Source organism: Gossypium arboreum, chromosome 9 (genome assembly GCF_025698485.1).
Source record: "Gossypium arboreum isolate Shixiya-1 chromosome 9, ASM2569848v2, whole genome shotgun sequence".
NCBI lineage: Eukaryota > Viridiplantae > Streptophyta > Magnoliopsida > Malvales > Malvaceae > Gossypium > Gossypium arboreum.
Genome location: NC_069078.1, coordinates 64,548,622 through 64,555,868, shown reverse-complemented (window position 1 = coordinate 64,555,868; position 7,247 = coordinate 64,548,622). Strand labels below are relative to the sequence as shown.

The 7,247-nt window shown below is 31.1% G+C and overlaps 1 pseudogene; it reads left to right on the top strand.

Moving 5' to 3' along the window:
- The first annotated feature begins 1,936 nt into the window (after positions 1-1,936).
- Positions 1,937-5,771, top strand: LOC108459763 (protein trichome birefringence-like 38; annotated as a pseudogene).
- Positions 5,772-7,247: the final 1,476 nt, after the last annotated feature.

Here is a 7,247-nt window from a genome sequence, read left to right as displayed (position 1 = left end):
CCCGAGGAATTCTTTGTGAATCCCAATATCTAGCACATGAAGGTCTCATTGGTAGTGTACGTTACTGTCGAGATATATGAGACCAATAGAGTGTTGCGACAGTTTGGATTCTGAAAATTGATTCCCGTGGCACCTCAAGACCTTGATGATCTAAATCCTATCGACTTGCGGCGACCGAATAAGAATTGGCTTGTATTCCACTCCCAACATATCAACATGTGGAATAATTGGTATGATTTATTACCTGCTCGTGAACTTATCATCGTTCCAGAGTTAGCATCTGATCCGGAGTACATGTCATGGATTAAGATCCATGGCAAGCCATATTTGTACGGGGAAGAGGCAATGCGTCGGCATCCTCATACGAGTAGGCCACGACGACCCCTTTTAAATCCAATGGCTAGCGAGACGGGTCCATCATTAGTGCCCATGCAAGAACCAGCATCGATGGTCGTAGAACCGATGCCCACACCACCCACCAGTCAGTATGTACCGTCTTATTCTGGCGTGTATTCCAACCCTATCATCTTCACATAAGCACCATATATTGCACTACATTTTTTTTCTTCTAGTCCTTTGTCAAGTTGGAGTGTACTATATCCGTCCCCAATGTATTACACGCTTATGCCATCGGCACCTTCGAAGACGATGATGCAAAAAACTACGTATAGGCTATCTATGTTTCAAGCACTGACAGAGAGTCCACTCGTTATCCCATCGGTGTATGGGACTCAACATAGTTATGCTCATTCGTCATTTGTGAGGCAAACACCTTGGGATCTTTGTTCTACTAGGTTGGGTTACCTTCCCAACCATCTATTCTTAGACCGGATGATGCACAATAGCAACCGAGAATGCAAGGATCACAATTAACCGAAGGTGAAGAAGAGGAGCTACCGAGACCACAACCCCAACGACCACAATCCTGCCCAGAGGCTAAACCAAGAAAGAATCCAGCGCGCAACCGTCGACCACCCCGATGTGGCACAAATTCTTACTGGTATCTAAACTGATTAACTTTATCGTTGTATCGAATGTTTATAATATATCGATGATTTTTATTATTATGTTTTCAGAGGGATATTGTCATCATTTAACAAAATTAAAGTTGATATTTGCTATCATTTTACAAAATTGAAGTTGTTAGCATTTCACAAAATGAAAGTTGATATTTGTTATCATTTCACAAAACCACGCATTTACATATTACAATGGACGAGTATTTTATTGAAATACCGGATCAAACTAAGATTAAAAAAATGCAAATAATTTTTAAACTAGTTTTGCATCCAAACCAAGTACTCCGAGTTTCGATTTTTAATCGATTTACAAAATGAAATTCGAATATACGATTTGAATAAATATGAATATTTTAATTATCGAATTCGATAATTACAATTATTATGTTAAAAATTTAATCAATTTAAAATTTAAAATCCTAAACCCTAAAAACTAAGAGCCCTAACAACTCTAAAACCCCAAATATAACACGAAAAAAAATACTTCCAGCTGGAAGCGTTTTACTGGTGACATGCAAAAAGCGCTTTCAACTGGAAGCATTTTTCTAGATTTCTCCCGAAAATGCTTCCAACTAAAAGTGCCCTAAATCAACCAATTCCTAAAAAAATTCCAAAAATCGACCTATTCCAGTAATTAAAAAAAAAAAAAGGGGGTTTGGGTAATTTAATCCTTAGTTTTTTTCAAAAAAAAAAAATCCTGGAGAATTTTTTTTTTTTTAAATTCAATTTCCTTTAGCTTATTCCAGCACGTGAAGCCACCAGGCAGTCCTACCCTACCTTTCATCTCGCATTGTCTACCGCATTCAATATATATTTGTTAAAATATGGTATAAGTCAATATACTCTTAGAAAATTTACTTTTATATTTTATAATTTAGATATAATTATTAACATTGTTAATAATTTTAATTAAATTTAAACTAATTATAACCAAGAGCGAATGAAAAGGGAGGCACGCAGTGGCCTCCCCAAATGGCAGATTTCTCGTTTAGCTTTTAATTTTTTTATAAAACTATATGTTTGTATAATAATAAAATTGTTATATTTTAAATTCTCAAAATTACGTAACTTATGATGTATTTTAATATATATATAGGGTTTAGGGTTAAAAGCTTTGGGTTTTATAGCATTTTATTCTTCGTATCAAAGCTAGGATTTGTTTTTCCTTTCTTGAGAGATTCATCACAAAAAAAAAAAAAAAAATCCGACATGGGTTTCAGTTTCAAAACCCTGTTGAGTTTATTCCCTTTAGTTTGGGTTATGTTAATGCAAGAAACAAGTGGAAGCCGACATTATTACAATGTGAGTTATAATATCAAAGGTAGAAAACAAGCCAAGAATGGATGTAATCTGTTTCAAGGAAAATGGGTTTTGGATCTTTCTTCATATCCTTTCTATAATTCTTCACAATGTCCCTTCATAGATTCTGAATTTGATTGTCTTAAATATGGTAGACAAGAAACAGTTCCTTCAATATTCATGGAAACCTGACTCTTGCAACTTGCCAAGGTATACTTTCTTTTATCTCACTTTTCGATATTCGGTTTAACCCTATCGGGTTGATAAAACTCTACGAAGCTCCTTATCACTTAACCTCAGAGGAGTTCCTTTGGTTTTTTCTTTTCATGTTTATTTTTATATTTGTTGACAGTTTTAATGAGGAAGATTGGTTTTTTTTTTTTCCTTTTATTGTTAGATTTGATGGGGTGAATTTTCTGGGAAAATTGAAGGGAAAGAAAATAATGTTTGTGGGTGACTCACTGAGTTTGAACATGTGGGAATCACTGGCATGTATGGTTCAAGCATCGGTGCCTAATTCCAAGACCACATATGTGAGGAGAGACCCTTTGTCTTTCGTTTAGTGTGTTTTTCGCACATTGAATCTGTGTCTGTTTTTAATTATTTTAGTATTGCTTAAAATATGCTTTAATTTCAAATCGGCATAATTTCGAATTTAGCTCTTAAATGTTTGTATCTTTTATCAATTTGACTCTAATTCTTTTTTAGTTGAATTCAGCCCTCAAACTTAAAAAAATAAAAAAATAAAAAAGTCAAATTTATCCATCAACATTTTTTTTTAAAAAAAAAGTTGAAATAATTTTTTTAACGGTAATACCAACTAAAATGTCAAAATTTTAAATATAGCAACCTGTATGGTAATCCATGTGTATTTCATGCTATTTTTTTATAATTCTTAAATTGTTTGTTGACATTACATATAAGACAAATAGTGTCATGATAGCATTAAGTGTTCATGGATTGTCACACAAGTTGCCACATCAATATTAATTTAATATTTTAGTCAACATTTTTGTTAAGGAAAAACAAGTAATATGGTCAAATTTATCTCCAAAAAACAAATAAGGGCCAAATCGATGAAAAATGTAGACATTTAGGATTAAATTTATCATTATACTTTTAGAATTTAGTCCCTACTTTTATTTTAAAGAATTTAGTCTCTACTCTAATTAGTGTTGGTCAACTCTCTACTATAATGTCATTAGTAGGTTCAAATTAATAAAACTATATATTATTGTTAAAAGTGATAACATAATTTTTTTATAAATAACTTTAAACAATAATAAGTTAACATGTAAATTTAATATTAATTAAGTATGCTCAATCGGATTTTTTGCGGCTATAACTGTGCGACCAAATAATTTTTTTAAAATTCGCATCACTAACTTTAAATTATGATTTTAATATAACAACTAATATAATCTATTGAATTAAAAATCGAAATTATCATCAATTTAATTTCTGATCATTTTTTTGGATGAAACTTCTGATCCGGTTTTTAAAACATTGAAACAAACAAATAATAACTTTATGCAGGATTATGGAGTGACTCTGTATATGTATAGAACACCATACTTAGTAGATATAGTTAGAGAAACCGTTGGTGCAGTGCTTAATCTAGGCTCCATCAATGGAGGCAATGCATGGAAAGGGATGGACCTCCTGATTTTCAACACGTGGCATTGGTGGACCCACAAAGGACAATCTCAAGCGTACGATACCTATCATCTAATTTTCCATCATTATATGAAATCAATCTGATTGTTATAATTATGATTGTAAAGTTTTGTTTTTATGTAGATGGGATTATATTAGAGATGGGTCTGAAGTATACGAAGATATGGACCGTTTGGTGGCATTCAACAAAGGGCTTACAACTTGGGCTAATTGGGTAGACAACAATGTGGATCCTAACATCACCAAAGTCTTCTTCCAAGGCATTTCTCCCACCCATTACGAGTAAGTTCCAAACTAATCGAATTTTGTTTTGAAAATTTTGAATTCGATTAGGTGATTATTAAGTTTTAAATTTGAGTGGTTTTGAATTACTACGAGTCAAATATTAGTCTTTTTAGACCTTTTTTTGAGGCTTTCTCGTTGTGTGAACTTTTTGTTTTTTTAGATACTCAAATTTTTTGGTATTTCACTCTATGAATCTACTCATTCCATTAGCAAAGTCAAGAAACAAAACTCCCCACTAAAACTAATACTTGATATGTTAGGGTCTGACCCTCAACAATATTAACATGCAACTCAAATAGTTCTTTCTTTTAACTAAGTATATTAGTCTATTGACAAAGTCACTCTTTGAACTAGTTTAGGCTCTCAATATAATTGGAAGACACCTCTTCTCTACCCCCAACCCCTCACAATCAAGAATAATATTTGATGTGTTAGGGGGTTCGACCCCCCCAACAATCTTAATATTTCGGTATGCTTGATTAGAGTTTGATTAGACCTTATTAATCATAATCAAGTCTCAAAATAATATGTAAACTACCGTCGTTAATTTTTGCTTGAACTCAAAATTTAATTTCATTAACCTAAATTTAAATCCAATCCAACCTAACCTAATTTAATCATAAAAAGCCATCAACTTGATCATAGTCAATACAAACTCGAAAATGACTTGAATACAAAAAGATTCAATCTCAAAATTACTCAAACCTAACATAACTTGAATTTGAAGTAACGTGAGCCTAGATCTAAAATTAAGTGTCAAACTTGAAAGACAAATAAAAGAATTGGTCAACTCAAAAATCTAATTAATTGGAAGAAGTGGAAGTGAATTTTTTTCCTCAGACATTCGGACCAAATTTAAATCTTGAAGTTAATATTATTGAGAGGATTTTATCTAAATACTATCCGGTCCAAACAGGACTATACTTAGAACAGATGAAAAATCATATAATTATACCAAAAATAATATTCGGAAATTTTAAAATTCTAGTTGACCCGATTCAAAACCAACCGGGCCCTCCTTTTTGATCTTGGATCGAAAACTCGGTTAAGCTTAAAAAATCTTGATTGTGTGCTTATATGAAACCAGGGGCAGGGAATGGAACCAACCAAACAAGAACTGTAACGGAGAACTGGAGCCACTTTCCGGTCCAACATACCCGGCGGGGGCTCCACCGGCGGCGGCTGTCGTGAACAAAGTTTTGGGGACGATGAAGAATCCGGTGTATTTGCTGGATATTACAACACTATCGCAACTGAGAAAAGATGCTCATCCTTCCACTTATGGCGGTCTTTCGGGCAATGATTGTAGCCATTGGTGTCTTCCTGGTTTGCCTGATACATGGAACCACCTTCTATATGCTGCTCTATTCATGTGAAAGCTTTCAACAATGGCGGCAACATTGAATTTATGAATCTTTTATTATTTTTTATACATGTAATTTGTACATTCATGGCGGTGGTGAAAGTTTTCATTTAGTTTTCATTTAATAATTTTTTATATGATAAAATTATGAGATTTTTTTATCTTTATTGACAAAATCGTGATATTTTTTTCGATCTAAATCTAACCTCATATGTTGGACACAAACGTCCACACATGCAAATAGGGATGAGCAAAACTCAATTTGAAAAAAAATTCAAATTTCAAGTTAATCGAATTAAGTTATTTCTTTTTTTCGAGTCAACTCAAATAAGTATTTTGAAATTTGAGTTCGAATCAAGTTTAATTCTACAATTTGAATAATTAGCATAATTCCAATAGCTCAAATAACATATTGGTGTAAATACCCTTTGGTCCCTATCAATTTTGAAAATAAACAAGTTGGTGTCTTTTAACAAAAATTACAAAATAAATCAAAATATTTTTCAAAAATTCAAAATATTTATAAAGATTCTAAAATTTATTTTTGTAAAAAATTATAAAAATATAAAGAATATATAAAGAAAGTTAAATTTATAAAAAATTCTAAGATAATAATTTTGGAACCTAAATAAGTTAATTAATGATTTAAGTTTATCATACTCTTATTTTGTTTTGAAAATTTTTTCAAATATATATATGATTTCAAATTTACGTACTCTAACATAGAATTAGTTATATTAACAAGATTTTAATTTGACATGTTCTATTTTTAATTTTACTCAATTCGACTCAATTTGAATTTCATTTCACTTGACTCAATTCGAAAAAATTTCAAATTGAGTTAGAATAATAAAATAAGACTTGTCCACTTGATTAACTTAAAACCTTTTCACTCAGTTCGATTGAATGCTCACCCCTATATGCAAATACACAAATTTGATAAGCTCTAAAAACTCAATACAAAGATGAAGCTAGAAATTTTCTTTTAGAAAGATGAAGATGAAACTAAAATATTTCGAGAGCGAAGGTAAAAATGTTGTATTAAAATGATTGAAATAGTATTTTAAGAGCTAAAAATATAATTTTTCTATTTAATTGAAGGGTTAAATGGGATTAAACTGAAATACTAATTTTACTAAGGGTTAAAAAGGATAAATATACCATCTAACCAAATATCGAATACAAAGCCATGCTTGCCCAGCGTATGCCTTAGACTCACTATGATGCAAATAGACGTGTCATTTATCACGTAAACCCTATTATTCGATCTATTTAACTCGATTATAAAAAATTAATAATTAATTTTCCTGAACTTTAATATAATTCAAATCTGAAAAATACGAATGCTAAATGATTCGAATAAATAATTCAAATTAATCTAAATTTAACTGTTAAATCTAAATGGGAAAACTCGAAATAATTGAAAATTCTTACTAAATTGAAAATCTGCTACATACATACATATAAATAGGGATACAAACTTGCAAAATTTATTATACTACTAATAGTTCAATTATTATATTTAAAAAAGTATTGAACCATTAATGATGTATTTATATGTAATATTTTATATCGATAAATAGAGATATCGAATCGATTTAAAA